Here is a 23414-nt window from a genome sequence, read left to right as displayed (position 1 = left end):
AACATGATGCAGTAGCTTTTCAATTCATTGCTGGATTTTTTTTTTCTTGGAACTTATTTTTTTACATACATATTATTCTACAATTTTTGGATTTCAAACTCAAATCCATTGAACCTGGTAGTTCAGTATTGAAATACTGTAAGAAGATTTTTTCTCAAGCATTGAAACTATATATATTCACTGGATATTTTTTAGTGTAGATAAGAATTCTAAATATCACTTTGAACTGAAATAAATCTGATCTGAACAAAAATAATCTTTCCATGATATTTTGAAATCTATGGTTCATTTATAATATGTTTTTCCCTGAACTTTGTAACTTTGAAATACATTTTTGAAGAATTGCACAAAGGGTTTTTTTTTTATTTTAGTGTCTGAATTAGTAAAAAAGGATTTATAGATTTAAGCTAAAAGTAAAAACTACTTTCTGTCATTATTGACTTACACATTTGCAGCTCTAAGTAATTAGACCTTACATATTACTTAAGTCCCTTTTGATTTCAATATCAAATTAAAAAAAGGATGGATGTGTTGGTATATATAGCTATGCCATAGTCAATATTGTGCAGTGTATCCCACTATCACTGATCAGAGAGTAAAGCTCATTTCTAGAGGTTAATTATAAATTTTACACCTATAGTTAAAGTGTCAAAATCTGCCTTTTTCAGTCTTGAAGAAAATGAGTCTTTTCCCCAAGGGTACATTGGTCAGCTTTGTCACTACAAAGACTGCTTTTCTTTCCACATCCTGCAAAAGTTGAAGGAAAGCCAAAAATAGAAGATTAAAAATGAACTTTTAAGTTTCTGTATACCTATGTCTCATATTATTTTCAGCCTGCTTTGTTATAATAAAAAAAAAATTCTTGATGACAGCCATGGAAAAATGGAGTTAAAATCAATAAACACATCTAAATCTCTCATTTTTAATATATGCAATGCTATCTACTTATGGTGAACTGATAGGCAACAATTTAAAATAAATGCTAATTCAACATCATAAAGTATTGTATGGATTATAAAGCCCACCAAGATATAATATGGTAGGCACTGAGGGAGAGAAGTTATTGTGGGACCTCATTATGCCAAAATCTGAGTGTTTTCTTTAAACAAGGGTCTTTTGGAAAAATAAAATGGTTTATCTATTTGTAGGAAAGACAATATATACTGAATCAGGAGAGGAGGTTCTACTGTCATGCAATCTCTAGAGATCGGTTGAAATGCCAGCTGTATCATTTACTGGGTAGAAATTCCAGCTTCATAATATACTTGTTCTACAAACCTTTAGTAAGTTACTTAACCTTTCATTTCTTACTTATAAAAGGAGGATGATGTTAGTTCCTTCTCCACAGATCTGTTATGAAAATTAAATGCCTTAATTTGGAAACGATGATGGGGCAAAAATTGAAAACACAAGATTTTCTTGTAGGGATCCTATGGTCCTGGTCCTGGATTTGCATGGAACTGTCCAGCAGAGTTACCGCTGAAATTACATATGGGATCTGCTACTGTCATATTTACTTTTTCCCCTCTGAAGAAATTAAAAGTATCCAATCTCAATAGATAAATGTTCTTTTGAGCTGATTTTTTAAAATAAATGTCCCTAATATGTTCTGACTTCTTTTTCTTTCAAACTTTCCTCTTCATCAAATGAACACTTCCTTCTTATATATTCACATATAGTGACCATGTTAAGATTTTAGAGTACATGGGGAAAAAAAAAATCACAGTGCTAATCAAAAATGTGCATATTTCAAAGACACACTGATTTGAAAAAATACAAACATGAATTAATTTTTGATAATAAATAGAGTATTTCAAAGGTTACACTGAGCATTGAAATTTTAATAGAAATTTGAGGTTGCCCAAAGAAGTGGGCAATACTTGAATCTTTGGGAAGGTGTCTATTAGCTTCTGGTTTAAGCTTGATTCTATGATGCTGTAAAGAGGTTAGTTGGTCATGGTATCATCCTTGTTTATGTTCACTTGATGCTTTCAAAATAACATAATATACTAGAACATTACCTTCTTGAAAGCCATTGAAAATTTCTAAGAGAGAAATTGCCACATTTCTTTAGGATATACACATGGATTAGAATTCTAGTCTTTCAATCTATCAGTATATCTGTAGCAAAGTCTGCAGTGTAGCCATTTCTTATTAACTTGTTCTCCCACACAGTCCTCACATGTTCAATTTTATGATCTTACACAACTGAATTCTATGTGTCTTGTTTCACTCCACCAGGTCAAACCACAAACCATCAATAGATATAATTCTATTTAGACCTGGTTATTCTAAACCCCTCAGCTTATTTCAGCTCTTATAAATACCTATCTATGTTTTTATATGCTATTTTAGACTTATGTTTTAAAAGATAGAATTAATTTTGGATGTTAATACTTTGCATCTTAAAATGTATTATGTGTCTGTATGTTAGACCCAGTCCATTCTTGTTGACCTGTTATTAAAAAAGATGATCTTTTCTTTAACAGTATTCTATTTCACCATGCCATTGCTCTCTCTCATAAATTGAGAAGGTTGACTATCATTTCAAGTTGTCTAAAAATTTTTATTCTGACATTTTGCTGAGTTGTATGCTAGGAGATGAAGAAAGAACTATTTTAACCAAAAGCCCAACTAGAAATTCCATACTCTGTACTTTCAGTTCCAGACCACATGGGAAAATACTTGACTGCACTTCTCACATTAAGGCTAAACTTTCTTATGTATAAAATCCCTTGGTAGTATACCAATTCAAGCCTCAGATTTTGGATAATTGAGAATTGGTAATACCTGGGAATTGAAGATTTCCTGTGAGATTCTTTGTTTCTCCTAGTAAAAATAGGGCCAAACTAATTTTTTTGTTTCTTTTCACTTTTCTACTTCAATAATTCTACTCATAGTGGCCGATGAGATAAAATACAGAAAGGTGGTTTTGGAATTATAAAGTAATGACTACCATAGAGCAATGATTTTCACTTCACGGTGTCAACCATGTCCACCCTCCCCTTGGCATAAGTGACATGTCTAGCCAGCAACTGACAGAATTTTGCAACAGAAGAATCAGTGGGACGGCACTGTTCCTTCCACTGATTCTACAGACGACCTTCAGGAGAACTTTTGTACCTTCTGAGTCTGGAGGAATTTGGTGCCTCTTTCTTCAAAATGCAGAAGGTAGAACTTACTTAGAAGCTAAATAGGGATTAATGAGAACTTGCCAGTAAAGTACTTCCAGCCTCAAGATTAAAGACCGCCTATGAGGGCAAACAATTATCTTTTCTAAACTAAGCCACCTCTCCTACGAAAGCTTCCACACGTATCAGTTGATTTAGATCTATCTAAACTGAAGAGGTCATCTGAGGATGAGAGGTTTTCAGTTTTTAATTTCTTGATGGTGAGGAAAGAAATAGAAAGTTTCAGCCCTTTAAGTACATAGACATTTATCTTGGTATAAATTAAATGGTTCCCAATGGAAGTAAATGAAAGAGTAAGATTTTTATCACAACTGTTTTAAAACAGGATAATATTTTTGTCAGGGAAAGTAACAAAGAGATCTTAAACTCTTTGCCCTTCATGAAGAAATGTGAAGTTCCTTTCATTTCTATTGGCATTTTACTGAGCAGACTCCTCACTCTAAACTGGAGGTCACAATTTGTTTTGAATTTGAGCTGGAAATAAGATAACAAATATTGCCTAGAGCTTTGTGGGTTGCCTTTTATCTCCGAATTAGATTAGACAGTCAGAAACTAGTGCAAATCCTTTATTATTTTGTTTTTAAGCCCTAAAAATCAAAAGCAATGCATACAGGCAAAGTACATTTAAAACATTAGCATTGTACCACAAAAGTTCCATATATATCTTTTCCTATATTGCTCAGTTTGTATGGAGTAAACATAAATCTCCTTTGACTATTAAACTCTAATTTTTAAAAAATCATACATTTTTGCCGTCATAGGTTATCATTCTAAAATTCTAAATGTAGAGTGGATAGGGGTGTAAATGTTAGTATTATTAGAGGGAAAAAAGTTTAATTTTTCTTCCTTTTCATTGGAAAAATTCATGTTAATTATTCCTCTGCACCTGCCTAATGGGGCTGAAGTAATTTGATTGTCATATTGTTGTAGATTGTTGCTTTGTGTAATGTATCACCCCTGCTGTTCCATTAAAAAAATTCTATACTCTTCCATTATTCAGCAAGGCCTAATGATTATTCCAACATTTGTACATGCTGCACTGTTATTTTGATTTTAATTGACTTCACTTTTTAAATTAAGCACATTGGTTTTAACACTGTTGTTGACAAGCTTGGCTTTGTCATTATCAGCATTGGTTCCCATATACATTCCATACTCATTGGCATTTTATTTAGACTCATTATAAATGATAAGAGCAACACATACACTGAGTTTATCACCACCTCTAACATTAATTTATTTCACAAATTATTAATACATAGTGGTCTGCAGAATATTTTAAGGGACCAGTTGCTCTGTTTAAAGTATCTTTTAAAATTAAATCATTAAGCCTTTAGTTTTCAAATTAGAAATAAAGGTTTGATTATTTCTGAATGTGTAATAATCTTTTAAGGAAAAGGACACATGTTTTACCCCACCAGTTAAATAGACTCACATGTAACAAGCACACATGGTGTTGTTAGCTGTGTTTAGTAAGACATATAAAAATATGATTTGTATAAATTCAGAAAAGTAGTCATTTTTGGAGGCAAATTCTTTCATTTCTTTCAATTATTTAAAAGTTTACTAAAATAAATCTTTACAAATATGAATTTATCATAGACAATATGTTCTTTTAAGGACAGAGTAATACCCTACAAAGAAATAATACCCTTGCAAAACCCATTAAAATGTCTCCTTTTGAATGATATCTCAGTCGTTTATCACAACACAAGATAATGGAAAACAGGCCATAGACAAAATAAGTCAAGCTTTATTTAGCTGAGATGTTAGAAATTGGTGAACTGAAAGGAAGAGCTGGAAAGAGAACAAAATAATGGTAAATTTTAAGATGAGTAAGTCAAAGTTTAAATATTTTTAAAAACTGCATGATGATGTTTTGTGGCTTTCATATCTCTGAATAGAAATCTGGCACAAATCTGGCTGGTAAAAATTCTATAAATGGCACAGACACACCTTATTTGGGGAAGCGTTGACATGAGAACTCTTATCTCCACTTTGCCATCTTTGTTTTGTTAGTGGACAAGAATGAATGAATGAATGAATGAGTCACATGGGATTTGCCTGCCATTTGGTCATCTGAGGGACAGAGGACAATGGTTTCAAAGTGGGCCCTTCTGCCCTTGTCTGGTGTGGCTTCATTGCCTCAGTCCTGACGGCTGATGCACCTGCTGCCTGGGATTTATGTTCAACCTCTCCTTATGCCTCTGTGTGCCTGACCTAGCTCTATTAGCATAACTTCCATTCCCCGTGACAACATGAATAAAAGATGACTGGTGTGACCTCAGAAAGTGCCAAGATAGTATTGATGTAATGAGCCCAATATCCACTGTTTTATGCATTGCCATACAGTAGCAATCTTAATAAAAGGTTAAACAGCATTATAATGCATGCTTCTCGGATGTCTCTCTGACTCATGGACTTCACTTTTCTGTTCTCTGGTGCTCCTTTTGAGTTTTACCAATAATCAAAAAAAAAAAAAAGTCCTCTTTATTTTGGTAAACCTATAACAAAGCAAGACAAACAAAAGAAAAGTTTTGCTTTCAGTCATCTCAGTGTCAGAAAACAAGTTCTTTCACTTCCCATTAGTTTCTATTCAACAGCAACTACTATTGCTAATAGACTAGAGAAATCACTGCCTTTACTCTGACTTGAATATCCCATTTTAATGTTCACAATTCTGCTCTACCACCTCATCTTCTTGGCTTTCCACACTTTTTTCTGACAGTGAAAATCTAAAATAAAATCTTATTACTAGACGCCCCTCAATACCAGCCTTGTATTGCATTTTTTCCCTTTTCACCTTGATATATTGTAAAGACCTGTTGTACATGGAAATCTTAGATGCAAATACTCTCATTAACTAGCTCTGAAAAGCCCAGTGAGAAGAATTGCAAATGTGCATAGGAAATGATCAAGGAGTCCCCTCTTTCTGGAGCTTCTTGACCAGAAACAACACCAGTCAGTTAAACTTTTCATCACCCTTCTCCTTAGCTGTGTGAATAGGCAGGAACTGGAGGGGGATGGGAACGTAGCAGGCACACGTCTAAAGTAATATCACACCTTGCCAACAGCATCCTTTATTATATCTTTCTTTAAAACCAAAAGCACAGCACACTCATATTCATCCTTTCAACAACAAAGAGAAAATAGTGTGCTTTTTGTAAGTTCTTTAGAGAGCAAATCACAGGTGCTCTTGTAATATTATTCTTTGCTTTCTTGCTAGGTCTGTTACTTAGATGATCTGGAAATACAACAATATGATAACAACTAACACTGCATCTTTGGGCCTTATAGGTAGATTAAAAATCATTTAGAAACCAGCAATTGCTGAAACGTCTTACCACTTCAAACCTCAAATTTACCAGTTGACACATTGGTTGTGTCACTCTGCATTTTGAAAGGGTGACGGTGAAGCAACAAACAGGGAAGAAGTTTTTCGAATATCTACTGTGTTGCCTCGATGACATCATGTCTTTTTGGAGCATTGCATCGCTAGCTTAACAGAAAATGACCAGATGTCATTTGACATGACATTATGCAAGCAGGCACCACTGTCGAAGTTGTGAAATGGTAGCTTTCATGTAGCAAGATGTAAAGTTAATTAGACCACATTCACTGGGCTTTGTCTTGGAGAAAACAAATACCCTTATATCCTGTAGCGTCTCTAGGATCCTTGAGTAACGAGAAAATCACGTACTGTTCCTACATCTACTGAAGACTCTTGAATGACTTATTTAAGAAAATTCTAACAAGGATACATACATCATTTGTCTCCCTTCAGTTTGATAGTGATTCCAACAGTTAATGAAATCTATTTTTTTTTAATTTTTAAAAATTTTTAAAAGCTTTTGTTTTGGTGGGGGGAGGTAATTAGGTTTATTTTATTTTACTTTCTGGTGGAGGTACTGGGCACTGAACCCAGGACCTCGTGCATGTTAAGCACACACTCTACCACTGAGCTATACTCTACCGCCCTGAAGTTTCTTGTACGGGTAAAAGTTGTAGGAAAATGGAGATCCACCCACTCCGAGTTAAGGTGACATTTGATGTTAAAAAGGAGCAGTAGAGAACAGTCAGGATTCTACAATGTGCAATGTGGATTATCACTGAGGGAAGGATCCTTGATGAGGACTAAGTAGCTATGAACACAGCCCTACAAAACTCAACCTTGAGATTGCCAGGAAAAAAAAAAAATTGGCTGCTCAAAAAATTGAAGCAGATGTCAGATGCAAGCAGCTGTGGCCTGGGAAATTCAACAAAATTCCAATATTCAAATTGCTCCTCTAGATAAAAACTGCTTGATAGCACAGTTTCAGATTTGATCTGGACTGCCAGTGAACCATCTGCGTAAAATGAAAGTAATCTGCTGACATTGTCGATACAGGTAGGCGTCAGCGTCATTTGGTCGGAAAAAGAACACTGCTAAGATGTTTTTGGGTGAGCTTGTTAGGAAAGCAGTAGAGTAATTAACCCCAGTTTTTAGGATCGTGAACACCAGAATACAGAAAGACAAAAAGTGTGTCTGCCTCATTATTTCAGCACTATTTGAAAAAAAAAAACAAAACAAAAAACAAAAAACAAAAACAAACAAACAAAAAAGTCAAAACAAAAACTAAAACAAAACAAAGTAACAACCTTCACTCTAATTTTAGCCTCAAAATGGAATATTCTGGTAGAGATTGAAATTGGGTGCGAATATTGGGAAAATTACATTCCCGGCACCAAGGAAAAAGTGATAATCATTCTGTTAAACTTGACCTTGTGAGAATAATGGGAATGTACAGAGGGTTAGTAAGCAAATTGTTAAGCAAATTGTGAGCTTTAAAAATTCAGCATCTCACGTAAAGGAATAAATCCCTAGAGGGTTGGGGAAGACAACTTTTATTTTACCCAGCTCTGTGTTGGATAAAATAAACATATGTAGATGCTGAAAGGCTGCTCACAAATAGGTCAGCTTGTGGCGGAAGTCTTTCATAATTCAGGATACATCGGCCTTAGCAGTAGCTGGGAATAAGAGCAAGTAATCAGAAGTGACCCAAACAGCGACACCAGAGTTTCCAGATGGTATAGAAAAAGGTCCATGATTTATGATTGCCGGTGCAGTAAATAAATCTAAAACAATAGGCGTGGATGGGGAAGCAGTCGCAGCTGACCAAAAGAGCAGTTGTAATGCAACCCGCAGCAAGCTTGGTGCCAGAAGTAATTGACATAGTCGTCAAATCAATTTCCTAGGGTGCAGACACTCAAGCACTCAGTCTGATTCCGTATGCTGCGCAGCGCCTGGATTATACAGCTGCCTCTAATTCTGATAGCCTTAGCTCAATGTGAATCCAATGCAAGGAACTGTCTGGAAGTGAACAGTAATTATTAGGCTTCCTTTCTGCAGGTTTACTGTGTTCTAGTCAGATTACTCTATTTTGAGATCACATATATTTCATATTAATTATTTAACATTTAGCTGATCTTTTTTCTCCTCCTCCTTTATCACCAAACTCACTGACATCTCTGAAATCCACAGTCTTTTCTCCTAGGGCCCCCGTGGGTACCGTTTCAGCACCAAGGAAAGGCCTACGCACGGTATGATATTCTTTATATCGACTATGGAATCAGCTACTTGGTTGCAAATATGTAGTAACCCATTCGGAGAGGGATCTAGCTATTTTTCTGTAGTTCAACTCAGTGCAGTAATAAGAGTAAATAATCTTTTGCTGCAAATAATTTCATTGGCATTCATTGATTTTTCAATCATCCAATGTTTATTGAATGTCTGTGGCACATCAGAAACATAATTAGACACTAGGGTATCAAGGTAAGAGACAGAATCCCTGCCTTAAAAGTAGTCATAGCTTAGCGAGCTCATGAGACACCATCTGTAAAGAATCACATGAGGAAAGTTACCAAGAAAATACCGAGGGCAAGTGGGGACAGAGAGGAATCCCCTAACCCAGCTGTGGGTGGGGTGAGATTGGAGAGCAGTAGGGGAAGGATTTTGGAGATGCCAACATTTCCCATGAAATCTGAAAGATGATGAAAACTTTGCCAGGTTGAGAGGGGATTGCTCATATTCCAGGGAAGCCCAACAGCAAGAAAAGCATGGCATTTCATTTTCAGGGAGTCATGTACTCAGTGCGGCTGGAGCATAGGGTTTCATAGTGAAGAGAGTGGAAAGCATTGAAGAGAGAGAAAGGCACAGATACGGGTGAGATGGCAGAGGGCAAGGGCGGTCCTGCCTCTAGAATTTACACAGTGCGTTCACCTGTACACTACTTGATGCCCACAGCAGTTTGTGAGAACGTGATGGCTCCTATCTGAAAATCAGCAAGGATCAAGGTTGACAGAGGTCACCTGGTCATTTACCAAAGTCCCGTAGCTGGGAGTAGGCCCAGATCTGTCTGCTTTAAAGACCCCACTCACAACACAGTCTTCATCACTTGGCTTCTCCATCAAGGGTTCCCTTGGTACTGTTCTCAGCCACTTGTGACGATTTTCAAACTTTTCAAAAACACAAAGGCTGGATGATGGGGCTACAGCGGTATGTGAGATGGCAAAGGAGAAAGAGGAAGCAAAGTAGAAAGCAGAAGAAAAGGAGGAAGAGGAAAAAAGTGGATGTTAATTTCAAAACACTAGAAAGACAGAACAAGCTGGCCAGCACCCTCTGGGACATACAGAGAGAAAATAAATCCACAGGGACCGCAGACTCAACAGAATTTCTATTGTTGGGAAAGGTCTTTGAGAGAGCAGATTAGAAGATGATAAATCACATCGTTAACAAGCTATTTGTTTGTTATTAATTTAACATTCTATCTGTAAAAATAGTGGAGGCTGAAGAGTCAGAAAAAATGATAGCAAGTTGATGATGCAGACTGGCTGAGCTGTCACCAAGTGCAGAGATGAAAACAGAGACCCAGGATATGACAAAAGCTGGTAGGACTGGAGGAGCCAGCAGTGAAGACAAGAGAACCATGAAAGGAGTGAGGACCCAGAGAAAATTCTGAGAAGCAAATGAGAAAAGAACAAGAGGGAAAATTGCAAAGTTCACAAAAGCAAAAGGATCAAAACAAGAAAACAAGTTACCTTGAAGAGATACTTAAAATAAAAACTAAAAAAATTTCAACTAAAGAATTAAACCTGCATTTTAAAAATAAGTTGCATTTTATATATATTTATAAAATAATACTGGACTTGTAGAACAATTAGATAATAGTATAAAAGAAAAAATACTTCTATTTCACTATTTTATGTGCTTCCTTCCAGTCATTTTTCTCTAGACACTTTCACATAACTGTTCAGAATGTAGAAAATGTGTTTCATTTTTCTTCTGGTATTTTAGAATAAATATTTGCAATATTATATAATCAATTTTATAAGTATTTTCTTTCGAACATGATTTAATGACATTGGAAAAGAGCATACTATTATTTCTTTGAGAATGTGTATTTTGGTTAATGAGTAATTTCCAGGTGGATGAGATTACCTGTTTGTTGTATTTTAACTCAGAATTTTTATGGCTCTAAAAACAACTCTCCTTCCAAAGTTACAAAATATTTAAACATATCTAACATTGTAAATTTTAATGAATACATGTAATAAACATGAGGCGTATATGCAGGTATCTTCTGTTTTATCTAGTATTGCAAAGAAAATTCAAATAGAGTAAAAATCTATTTTTCTACTCTTTTTCAATTTTGTGAAAACAATTCAGAGGCAGGTTGAAATACATGGGTCATGTTGTCCACACACGATGACTCTGCTCAGCATCACGTTGTCTACAAGGTGAAAAAGACGTGCTGTGGGAGAACGTGTGGACGTCTCTTTATTACTGCAGAAATGCAGAAACACACAAGGCAGATCGTGTTTAGAGCACTTAATCCACCATTCTGTCTAATAGAACATCTGAGATCACTGTATCCTTTGGCGTATCTCAGTGGTTATCGGACTCAAATATGCCGACACTCTAGTTGTGTGGGAATTTGTAAATTTACAGTAGATGCACTTGACCCAATTAATTTTGTCTAGTTCTAAAACAAGTTTCTCTTATGATTATAATAAATTGTCAAAATTAACTAAATATTATCTTACAGTCTGCATCAGTTAAAGTATTATTTCAAGTTAAGTTTCAATGCAATGGATCACATTTTTTTAATCTAGCATAAATAATTTATCAGAGGAAAAGAATAACAACACTAGCATTTTTTTTTTTAAGTGTGGACAAGATGATCTTCTGCAGTCTCCCACAGGAGACAACTTATTAGTGAGGGAATAATCCATTCACAGTGTTTGCATTGAAATACATTACAAAGAAAAAGGCTATTCGAATTACAGCAGGATACATTTGGGGAAACGACTCGCAGACAAGAAATATGGAGCTATTTGGACCACTCTATTCACAGTTCCAGATGAAGAGACTGATTTGACAAAAGATGCCTTTAAAATGTGCCTGCTTCTCAGTAGAATTCCATGGTCACAAAATAGCCACTACAGTAGTTCATTTCGCAAAATTTGTTCCTGTTACATGCCAAACCCTGAGCAGACAAAAGTGAGCAAAATAAACAGTCTCTACCTTGTGGAGCTTTGATGTGATACACTCTCAAAATGTTTTCACAATGACAAAAACAGTCAAATTTATTTTATCATATGCTAAAGAAAACATATGAGCTACAATTTTTTGACGTATATATAAAACAATTATTATATGTATAAAACATACACACATATATATATATAAAACAATTTGCTGGATTGGTTGCAAAAGGAGGAGGACTACAGATATTTAGAGTTTTATGTGAAAATAATGAGAAACACCTCTATAACTGAAAACATGTTGACCTTTCAAATTACACATTTAATTGCCCTAATTGCATTTTTTTATGTTGAAAAGCACTGGACGAATCTTTGAAGAAAGGATTTCTCTTTGACCTATAGCATCGTCTACACTATTTGGTGGTTATATTTTATGTCCATCTCATCTTTCTCAATTTCAATATATTGATTCAATTCAAAGAACCATTTTTAAACTAATGAACTACATAAAGAAGATGTTTGAAAACATTATTTTATGAATTTTAATTCCTATTACCTATTCCTCTCAAATGACTATCTTAAATTCTAAAGCCCTGGGAGCAACGAAACATCTTTGATGTAAATGAGAATAATCTAGTAATTAACCCCAGATTTTTTTCAGCACTAAATGTGAAAGCAAAACGAATCGGTGTTAATGATGAAGGAAATTCTAGACTAATGGCCTTAAGGTATCAAGTTTTTTCTCTTAGTCAAGAAATGGATTGATTATATTTAGTTTCTTAATGAAGTTTGTTTTGAAAGAAACTTCTCTAAGTAGTTTTCAGGAGAGATGATCATGATAGTGTTAGTTTCAAAGTTCATGCTGAGAAATGACTTCTTGTCATATTTTTCTGTCCCACAGACATAATACATTTATTTATGTGAGGTAGATGAGTAGCTTCTAACCCCTGCTGCAGGTATCTGGTTTCAGAGGGCATTGCTCAACATGGAGTAGTTATTAAACACTTTCTAAACCCAGTTCACAATCCTCCTGTTGCTGAAGCAGTTGCTACAAAATAGAGATGTGAGAAACCTGTCTTCATCTGTCTTCTTCATCTGTCTTCCTCCCTATGTTTAGAGTGGGGTATGTCAAGATATCACCACCAGTCAGGAACTCAATTTCATCACCCATAGAACTGATTCAGTTGTACAATTATTCTAATGTAAAATTCAGGAAAGGAGTAACATCTGTCTTTCCTATGAGACAAACATAGACGTGTCAGTGGTTACTTTAAAAACATGTTCCTACCATGATCATGAAATTAACATACTGTCCAGGAGAAATGTATTTTTTATAATAACCTGAGTGATATATTTGTGAAATGCTTATATGTAGATGTATAGTACATGTTTAGTAAGACAGTTTCTTTGAAATGAGAAGCTTACCATATGTTTCCATCCTGCCTAGGGAACAAGAGATTATATAATGAGTCAAAAAAAAAAAAAAAAAACCCAAGAAACAAGTGATTAGCTAACATAGTGATTAAATTTCAACCTTCCAAGATTTATATTTTTATTTTACAAAATGTTGCCATCTCCGCCTACAAGTAAGACATGGCAAGAGCTAGGAAAGGTTTTCGGGTAACCGTGAAGAAGACGGCGCTGACAAGCGTGAGAGTAGTGAGACTTCATCTTATTTCAAAGCAGAATTCACCTGAATTATCTCTTTCCATACCTAGTGCCTCCCTCTGGAGCAGAGGCCAGGTTTGTCTGCTGTCCAGGATAATAAGAATTATGTCTCCCTCTAGGATAAAGTTTGGGAAGGTTTGCTTGGTAAAAGATTTGGGTTTCCTAGCTCAGGATTCCCTAGCTGTGATGTAAACCCACTGTGTAGGCAACATTCTCTGCCACCCTGCAGGGACTTGGGGGGCCAGGACGGGGAAGAGCCAAACCTGAAACTGAAACTCACCCTGCTGTGGGACTACACGTCGTGAAGTTCTAGAATCCATGAAAGTAGTGGCCAAACTTTTTAAGTGCGGACAGGATAAAATCTCTGACCCTGAACACTCTTGCCACTTCCATGTAGAATTTTTATCTTTTGGCTTATGGAAGTATAATTTTTCACTCTCCAAACTGAAACCATTTATTTGTATCATCTTGGTATTCTGAATTTGCCCCCATTCTCCTCCTCCATCTTTTCATCCTCTTTCTCTCCTATACTTTACTGTTGCCATGTCTGATTGATAGCATCTTCTGTACCATCCATATCACTCTCTAAGCTCATTAAGGTCTTTTGCTGACAGCAGCACAATGGGACCAATATGTGCTCTCAACGATGTGCGAGAGAGCTGTGCTCTCTCAACACCGACTGTAAAGAATTCAATTGGGTTAGAATAGTTTTCCCTCATGAATAGATATAGGATGGCTCCACGCTTTCTGAACATGCTCTGCAGGGCTCCCATCAAGAATCCAAGTGGTGTAGACAGGAAGAGAAACCTCTATCTTTGTTCAAAAAGGTAGCACATTGCCAAGATGGACCATGTGTCTTTCGGTGTGCTAGATCTAATTAATTCCTTTTCCATATAATGACCGAGAAGAACCAAATGTTGTGTAGAATATAAATACATGGTACCAGGTAGTAGAAGGGAAGTCACTTATGATGGAAAATCCCTGTGTAGGTTGCACAGCTGACCCCAAGAGCCACATGTCCAGCTGTACTTAAAGGATTTCTGTCTCTAAAGGACATTAAGATGTCATCCCAAGGTGATTGACATAAGGTGATTCCATGTATGAAATTATAATTCTGAGATTTCTTAAAACTGACTACAAAAGTACAAGGACTAAGTTTCAGCTCAAAAGAACATTGGCCTCTCGGTTTCTTAGTGTTTGGGACAGACACCGGAGAGGAGTCTGAAATGTCGCACTTCTCAGTGTGGCATGATGTTACATGCGGTCGGTATGCGAAATCTCTGCTGAAGCAGGTGGGAGAGAGAATGCGATTTTATTCTGCCAAATAATTCCTCCGAGCGATGGAAATAAGCACTTGCTGTGAGTCTGAATGAAGCAAGGGTAATACTCATCAGAATACACTATGAAGTAATTTCATATGTCTAGGTGATTCTTTTGGTTTTCTTTTCCAGAGGCTCTGCTGGAGTTCCCACAGACAGGTGTCTGTCAAACGCTCTTAGCCTTTTGAAGTTTAGTGGTTCAGGAAGACAAAAGGAAGGTGATGTTGGCTACAGGAGAACACAGAGGCACATCAGGGTCTTTCTATAATGTTGCCCTTAGAGTCTGTGCCCTGAGACCAGAGTAACGAGGCTTTATATGAGGTTATCTGGGTGATTTCCAAACTAATCTCCAATGGGTTTTCATTTGATTAGCTTGCATTTCATTCTAGAGCAAAAGATTATCACATTAATAAGTTCCTAGATATCTGTAAATGAAAGTAGAGTTAGGAAGGAAGGAAGGAAGGAAGGAAGGAAGGAAGGAAGGAAGGAAGGAAGGAAGGAAGCGAGGAAGAGAGAAAGAAAGAAAGAAATCCAATAATTTTCTTAACTTTTCTTCAAGGTCAGATTAATTCAGGCCCTTTTATGAATACATCTTCCTCCTTATCCAATGCAGGGATCTCCCAGAGGAGCAAGGAGTTTTGACCACGGCACAGAGAATGCCTGCAGGTTCCCTCAGTTTAGGCTGGAAGACTCTGAGCAGTTACCCACAGACCAGAGAACACCCTTCTGAGTTAGATGTACTGTGTGTTGGACCTGACCTTGAGGAATTTCACATCTACAATTTCCCCTTCAAAAATGACAGTTATAATCAAGGTCGTGACCTTTCCTCCCAACATCACACAATTGATTCCTCACCTCTGTTTTGTTTTGAAAATGCAGAACAGCCTTTCAGGGGCTGCATATCAATACCATGAGAAATGGAAAGATGTCAGAAAGAGCCATTTGCAGCCGACCATGTGCCTGCTCTGAGAGCTGGTTACACAACTCAGCAAATAGATGGCATGCACTTGTCTGGAGGAAGATGGACTGCAAATAAATTATTAAGCTTTCCCTACTGGCGGATGGGACATTTTCACATAGACTGCAATGCGTGTCATCACATACAGCAAAAGGATAAACAGACACGGACCGGCTTGAAGAAAATTGACAGTGACTTGTACATCCTTATTCATAACCACTTCTTTCCAGATTAAGAAAGCTCTGAACAGCAATTTCTATAACAATCCTGTAGATCTCTTTATAGATCTCCCAAATCATGCAAACACATATACACACAAACCCCAAAACACCAGAAACAAAACCAAAAACACTCTGTTGATTAAAAACTAAGAGTTTTAATTTGTTGGCTCAGATGGTTGCTAAACAGTCAAACTAGATTGTATTTTAAGGGAGGTGAGTCAAGCAGAGCGCATTGCTGGCTGGAAGGTAAAAGATGGAAACTTATTTTCGTATCATTCTATGCTAAGGACAGCTGAATGGCTCTTTTCCTTCTTAAACAGTTCTGTTTCCCCCTCAGTCACAGATGTTTATCTGTCTCTGCCTATGTTAATAAAAGGAGATTATTTGAGGCAATATGTGACCAAAAACTTAGATTTAAGATAAGGTAACCAGAAAAGCTAGGGTAGAAATGAGACCAAAGTGAACTTTTTTTTTTTCCTACTTCAAAGAAACAGAATAAAAATTATTGAAAAGTCCAGGAGTTGAAACAAACAAACCAAAAACAAACAAACAAACAGAATCCTACTGTACTTCAGTGTGAAAAATGTGTCAAGGATTGAAAGTGGTAGAATATAAAGAAAGTCTTGCGGGGGGGGGGCCCTTTTGAAGACTAGCAGGGAGAGGCATAAAGAAGAATTGGGGGTGAGGGCTGCTTAAACCTCAACTCAAAGCCAGACCACCGAGTGGAATTTATGCCCCGCCCTTTGCATGCCGTTTATAGTAAGAGCATGTGGTGAGAAAATATGTTTGTTAAGTCGCTTGCTCTGCTAGTTATGGAACAAATCTTACTTGAATGTGTATATATTCACGGAGGATTCAGAAATGATTTTTCTTTTCTTCTTTTTTAAGATTATTGCCTAAAGGTGAAGAACTGCTTCCGGTTTGAACTCTGTCATTACACAAAGTAATGGATCCTATTGGACTTACCGTCTCAAAGGATGAGAAGAGGGGCACTCTACCCCTTTGCTGGCATCTCTGGAAATACCAGCACACAACCTGAACTCTCACTCAGTTTCTCATCGTGCCCTCACCGCGGCCACTCACCGGTTGGACACACAGGTAAGCGACAGGAGGCTGTGCCTAGACATCTTCCTACCCTCGCTAGTACCTGACTCTGTAGTACTTTGGGGAGGACGCGTAAAGGACATAAAAATCATAATATCAGAGGGAGGCAAGTCCGGATGGCCTGGGAGGCCCATGTCCTTGCTTCTCGGAGCTCAGCCTGACGCTGGCTGCTTGGATGTGACGTCACTGGGTGGAGAAGTGTCCACGCCGGAGGCCGAGCTCAGGAAGCTTCTATTCCGAAGGCTGTTTCCTGGACCAGAGCTCTCCCACCATGTGCTCCTCCGCTCTGAACGCCGGGTCCCTCTCCTGGAACCCTGTCCATGGTGTATGCCGTTCTGGCTTATGTACTCTGAGATCATCAGAGCTGCACGGCCTGTGTGTTTTTCTGCTTCTCAGCTAATCATTTTGCTCCCTAGTCTCTGTGTATATTCACACTTTGTAACGGTGGTGGTGGTGGTGGTGGTGGTGGTGGTGGTGGTGGTGGTGTGTGTACGCCCAGACCCTTTAGAACAGCAACTGTAGGACCAAATCAGCAAAAAAAAAAAAAAAAAAAAAAAAAACCTAAACTGATAGATATTTGAATTCTCTCCCTAAGCAGTCCCGTGGCTGCCATCTCAGACACTCAGTCCTGGTCTTGAATCCAACTTGGCTGGGATCTCTTTTTCTAAACTGTCCCGGTACTGAATCCAGTCAGCTCTGCTTCTTACTGACGCCTGATGTGTCTGTGGCTGCCTGTGTGTTTTTACCAGTTATTTTAATGAGAAATGTGAATAAAGAGAAGGCCAGGGCCATATCCCAGGCTCCAGAGATTCTTCTTACGGCATAGAATAATGGCATAAATACTCGTGTGTTAGTCTTTTTCTCACCTTAGCCCAAAATTTGGCATCATGAGGCTGCTCCAGGTGGAGACTCCTCAGCCCAGCCTCTCTGAGGATGATTTCTGCAAATATGGCCTGTCTATGTGATTCTTAATTTCTCCTCAGAACCAAACCAAGTCCAGATGTGCTGAAGAGCTCATACAAGTCATTCCTCTTGTTATAATGAGATTGCTGGCTTCGAGTGTCCTCCAGGAGAAGGATGCTATGCCAGCTTTTTCTGTATCTGCTGCAGTGGGTGGTTTTCCACTTTATTCTTTTAAATGCTCATTTGATTTTCACTGCTTTGGGAGTCCTTATTCTGATTCTGTGTTTCAAAATTTTAGTTGTCCCCTAATTTTATTGAAGATCAGAGGTGCATAGCTGTTTTATATTTTCTTTATAACATCGAGGTGTTTTCCCTGGGGAGAGATGAATGCTAAATTTACTCCACCTTCACCAAACACCTTGTTATGGATCAGAAATTTAGGGCATTTCTTGAAGTGATGCAAAACTCTTAACAATAACACATGTCCTATCAAAGGGTAAATAATAGTATTTTATCTAAGAAGCAATATTACTTTTCTTGTTACATGTATTATCAGGTTGAAATATGGAAATAACTATTTACCAGATAGGATTGTCATTTATTTTTTAAACATGATACTTTCAATTTATTCAATAAATAGTAATCGAGCATCAGTTGGTTATATTCCAAGAATCAAGAGAGGCACAGAAAAACAAAAATTATTAGTACATCATTGCTTTCCTTAAGGAATTTCCAAGCTATTGGAAAGAGAGACAAAAAATGATAGAACAGTATAGAGGAAGAGCACCTAACTCAGCCTGGACAATAAGGCAGGGCTTCTGAGGGGAAGTGAAAGTTGACCTGAGTCTTGAAGAAGAAAGAACAACCGGGCAAAGAACTGAGGGAAACACTTTCCTGTCAAGAGAAGTCTATGAGCAAAGGCACAGAAGCAAGACATCTCAGGATGTGGTGAGCAAGCAGTCTCATGCCTGTGGCTACATCCATTTGAAAACCCTGAGTGTTTGCCTCAGATGGTACATGAGCATCTCTAAAACTTTTTCTTCTGATTTGAATTTAAGACACTCTCCTCAGAGATTTCTTAAGCTACTTTGTTCTATACCGACCAAAATGATAATAATAATTTAAGAAATAGTTATGTGACTTCGATCTTACTTATTTCATAAGTCTTTACTGAGAAGCCATTATGTATCTGACAGTGTGTATACTTTTGTGGAGGATATAAAGGTAGCAAGGCTGTGCACCCTCAAAAGGTGAACAGTTAATATTTGGAGTAAGGATAAGGAAAATGAGCCTCTTTTGCTGTCACTGCTAAATACCTCAATTCATCTGCTCCTACTGTTTCTCGCATTATTTTTATTGTTGAAGAAATAATTTGTGTAAGTATTCCTTATATATTTGTATTTCACATGGCAAGGTATTTTTGATATGAATATTAATGTGCATTTCTTAATGCATTTTTATCCATGACTTAATTTACTTTGACATTTTACTTAACAAAATGGCAAAATTTTAAAAAACACTGCATGTGAATTATTTTAATGTCTATTCTGCTTATTTACAATGGAAAACTAAGCAATTTATAAATTTTAACCCAATTAGGTAATGATCTTTCTGAATCTTCCATTTATTCTTGAGTTTTTCAGTGATTAAAGAAAATCAAGGTTAACTACATCATCCTTCAAAGTTTTTGTTGTTTGGCACAGAAAAACAATACAAAATTATGGATTCATTTTCTATTTTTTTACTTATAACTCAAACATATTTATTTTAATATGTAATATTGCTATAAGCAAGATTTAAAATGCAAAGTAAACCAGAGAAAACATGTATTCGAGTTAAGATCTATTTCCTTTCTAAATCAAATCTCATTTTAGGAGGTTCTTTGGGAGACTAACTCTGAGACAATCACCACTTTGTCCAACATGTGGGTTAGAACCAAGTTACCCATCTAAATGTTTGCCAAACTATGTATTGTAGTAGTGTGGGGCAAGTATCAGTATGGTAGGTGCTGAATGGAGTTGCTCTGTTGGGCCTATGTTAACCCCAGGTCTTAAATGCAAGAAAGTCCACAAAAAACTCTTCTGCTCAATTAGGACAATGCAATAGAAGTCTGAAGGGGAGAGAGAAGAAAATTTTGACCTGCATCTATATTTAGATCATCCAACAAAATGTCTAGTTTCCCTGAGAGGAGATGAGCTGACAGTGTTTTCAGTTAGCTGTAAGTTTCCAAGGGTTAAAGTAGTTAATTGATACTACAGCACTCCTGAACGTGCAAGGCAGAAATATGAATGTTTAGCAGATCGAATGCCATGCTTTTGAGGAATTAACTACTTATTCATTCAGTCTTTAAGCATTATTGCAACAAGAATTACATTTGAATTTTTAAAATGATTATGAACTGGCTAAAGGCTGAGAATAAACCTGCATTTCTCTACCATTGCCATGGGAAAAGGAAACCCTTAATTATAATGCTTGTCTTTGAATAATATTTCAGTTGTAACAGCACATTTTTTCCAATTTTGCATGATAAGTGCATTAATATTTATTCATATTCTCTGACCTTTACATAATTCTCCTGGGCACTATTTTCCAAACTATGATGTTTGCTCTTTTCTTTCTTTCTTTTTTTTCCTTGCTCTTTAATACTTATCACTTATGCACTTTTGCTACTCCATATTTTATGAGAATGTTAGGATTATTATGGAATGAGTTGGAAGAAGACACTGGCTCTGACTCCTTTTTATCACATTTATCTTATGGTGGTAGGTATACAATTTTATACACTTGGCAAAAGTCATCAAATTGAGTGACGTCAGCAAAAACGGCAGAGTGGGGAATTCAAAAAGTCCATCCCTTCACAAAGCACAGAATAAACTAGTAAAAACCATCAGAATAAAATTTTTGGAACTCTGGAAATTAGCCAGAAGTTTGCAGCTACCAGGGAAATACTTAATTAGGGAAGGAGGAGAAAAAAACAACAAAAAAAAAGGCCGAATCTTGGTAAGACAGTTTGGTGTCATTTTAACTTACCCTGGTCTCATCGCTCATCCCATTGCTTACCAGTGGCCTTGAACAACAGCCCAGAGCTAACATAGAATAGCGGAGAATACCAGAGAATAGCGGAGTGAGCCTTATTCTCAAAGAGTTGTGATAGTTTAAGCTGTCTGGTAGCCCACAATGAGACTGGCTCAAGGGTTTGTGTTATGTCACCTAACTCTGAGGTCTCTCAGTGTTGAGGCAGGGCATTTATGGAAAACATTTAAAGGAGAATATGTTAGTTTCTATTGCCTAAGGCAATACGAAAGAGGAGGGATGAACAACAAAATAACCGGATGCTTCAGAAGAAAGACTGGAGGCTAAGAAGCTTAGAGGAAAAGGGATGTGAAAAGCGCTGACACATTTCTTGGACTCTAGAAGGCCTAGAGCATGCCCAGAAAAGATGTGAAAGGCCTTAACCCCCATGTCTGGCTGACCTTCAGACTCAGGGAAAGCAGAAAGTGGGCTCTATGACACAGCTGTAAATTGCCTGACGGAGTGTTGAACGTGTCTCATATACACAAAGCCCATCTGCAGACACAAAGTGGATTATTTTCTTTTTTTATGCCAGTTTTTAGAAAGCCTATCCAAATCACTAGCTAACCACTAAGATAAAATATAGCTCTTGCTGGCCTCACATAACATGGGATACAGATTTTACAAAATTCAGTCAGAATGATTATTGAATAAATATAGAATGGCAACTACAGCAATCAGAAACAGAAATACCCTTGGCAAGGGGAAGAATCTGATTTCCAAAGTTGCCACATTATAATATTTACATGATACAGTTTTTCAGCAGCAACAAAGTATATGAGGCATGCAAAGAAATAAGAAACTGTGGCCTATTCCCCCAAAATAAAGAAATTAGCAGATACTATGCTTGAAGATGCCCAGAGATTGGACATACTAGACAAAAATGTTAATTCAACTGTATTTAATACATTCAAATAACAAAATTCATCCATAAACCAAGGATTGAGAGAAACCAGGAGAACATTATTTCACCTAATAGAGAACATCAATAAAGAAATAGAAACTATAAAAAAGAATCAATTCTATGTTTGAAAAGTACAATAACTGAAATGAAAAGTCCCCAAGAAAGGCACAATAGCAGACCTAAGCCAGAAGAAGGAAGAAAAAGCAAACTTGAAGATAGGTCTATTCAGAGTATCCACTTTAAAGAAGCCAAAGAAAATTGAATACCAAAAAATGATCAGCAGCTAAGAGATCTGGAATAACATTAAACATATTATGGTATGCATAATGGGATTTACAGAAGGAAAGGAGAAAGAGAAAGGGGCAGAAAAAATATTTGAAGAAATAATGACCAAAACTTTGCAAATGTTATGAAACACACTAATCTACATATTCAGAAACTCAAAACTCCAAGTAGGATAAACTCAAAAAGATCCACACTGAGACAGAGTATAATCAAACTTTTAGAAGACAAAGACAAAGCAAGACTCTTGAAAGCAGCAAGGGAGAAGCAACTCATCAATCACAAAAAAATTCTTCAATAAAATTAACAGCTTATTTCTCATCAGAAACCACAGAGGCAAAAGGCAATGAGAGAATATATTTAAAGTGCTGAAAGAAAAAAAATCTGTCAGCTAAGAATATTATAACTAGCAAAACCATCTTTTACAAATGAAGAAGAAATTAAGACCTCCTCAGAGAAACAAAAGACAAGAGAGCTCGTTGCTAGTAGATCTGCCCAACAAGAAATCATAAATGTAGTACTTCAGGTGAGGGTGAAGGGACATTAGATGGTAACTTTAATCCACACAAAAAATAAATAACACTGGTAATGATGACTCAGAAGTAAATGTAAAAGTCACTATTAATGTATTTTTGGTTTATTACTCCTATTTTTTCTTATGTGATTTAGAAGGCAATTGCTTAAAAATGACAATAAATCAATGTTAATGAACACATAATGTATAAAGATGTAATTTGTGAAGGTAACAAACAAGGAGGTATACAGAGCTAGAGTACCAAAAAATTTATGCAATGTTGAATCTAAATTGATATTAATATTACCTATATTATTAAAAAATGTTAAATGTAATCTCCAGGGCAATTACTAATAAAATAACTAAAAAATATATAGGAAAAATGTGATAAGGAATTTAAAACAAAAAGATGGCAGTAAGGGAAGAAATGAAGAACAAAAATGGTATGTATAGTAAGCAAGTAACAAAATGGAAGAAATAAACTACTTTATCAGTAATTATATTAATTATAAATGGATTGAACTCTTCAACTAAAAATTAGAAATTGCTAGAAATCATATAAATGATCTAATTATGTATTTTCTATGAGTGACTAACTTTATCTTCAAAGACACAAATAAGTTGAGTGGAAAAAGATGGAAAAAGATATCCCATGTAAATAATAACCAAAGAGGGCTGGAGTGACTACATTAATATCAAAAGACAAAGTAAACTTTAAGATAAAAATTGTTGCAAGGCAAAGAAAGATATTATAT

The 23414-nt window shown here is 36.4% G+C and overlaps 1 long non-coding RNA gene across 1 annotated transcript in view; it reads left to right on the top strand.

Annotated features, from left to right (window-relative positions):
• Positions 1 to 23414, top strand: part of LOC135319692 (uncharacterized) — a 257014-nt gene that overhangs the window by 210286 nt on the left and 23314 nt on the right. The window contains exons 3-4 of the long non-coding RNA XR_010378515.1: positions 8713 to 8771; positions 16769 to 16978. This is a non-coding gene — a long non-coding RNA (uncharacterized LOC135319692). The remainder of the gene's footprint in view (positions 1 to 8712; positions 8772 to 16768; positions 16979 to 23414) is intronic.

The sequence above is a fragment of the Camelus dromedarius genome, chromosome 30 (genome assembly GCF_036321535.1).
Source record: "Camelus dromedarius isolate mCamDro1 chromosome 30, mCamDro1.pat, whole genome shotgun sequence".
NCBI classification, from domain to species: Eukaryota; Metazoa; Chordata; class Mammalia; order Artiodactyla; family Camelidae; genus Camelus; species Camelus dromedarius.
The sequence above is the reverse complement of the archived record's forward strand: the minus strand, read 5'-3'. Positions and strand labels throughout refer to the sequence as shown.